This window comes from Octopus bimaculoides, chromosome 7 (assembly GCF_001194135.2).
Source record: "Octopus bimaculoides isolate UCB-OBI-ISO-001 chromosome 7, ASM119413v2, whole genome shotgun sequence".
In the NCBI taxonomy this organism is placed as follows: Eukaryota; Metazoa; Mollusca; class Cephalopoda; order Octopoda; family Octopodidae; genus Octopus; species Octopus bimaculoides.
Window position 1 is genome coordinate 13,387,242 of NC_068987.1, and position 252 is coordinate 13,387,493.

Below are 252 nucleotides of genomic sequence, written 5' to 3' on the forward strand. Positions count from 1 at the left end.
TATGTGTGTGTATGTGTATGTGTGTGTAATTATGTCTTTATGACATATTCGAAATTCTTCTTGTCCTTTCTTTTTCCTACATATAGAGACATTGTTGCCACATCTCTAAATCTCTAATTCTTAATTAAAACAGACTACATTCGGTATAAAAAAAAAAGAAATTAAATGATTTAAGATTAGTGCTAAAGAATACGTGTGTCAATGTATGTGTGTGAGTGTGTAGTATTGTTTTGTCGAGGAAAAGAAAAGAGG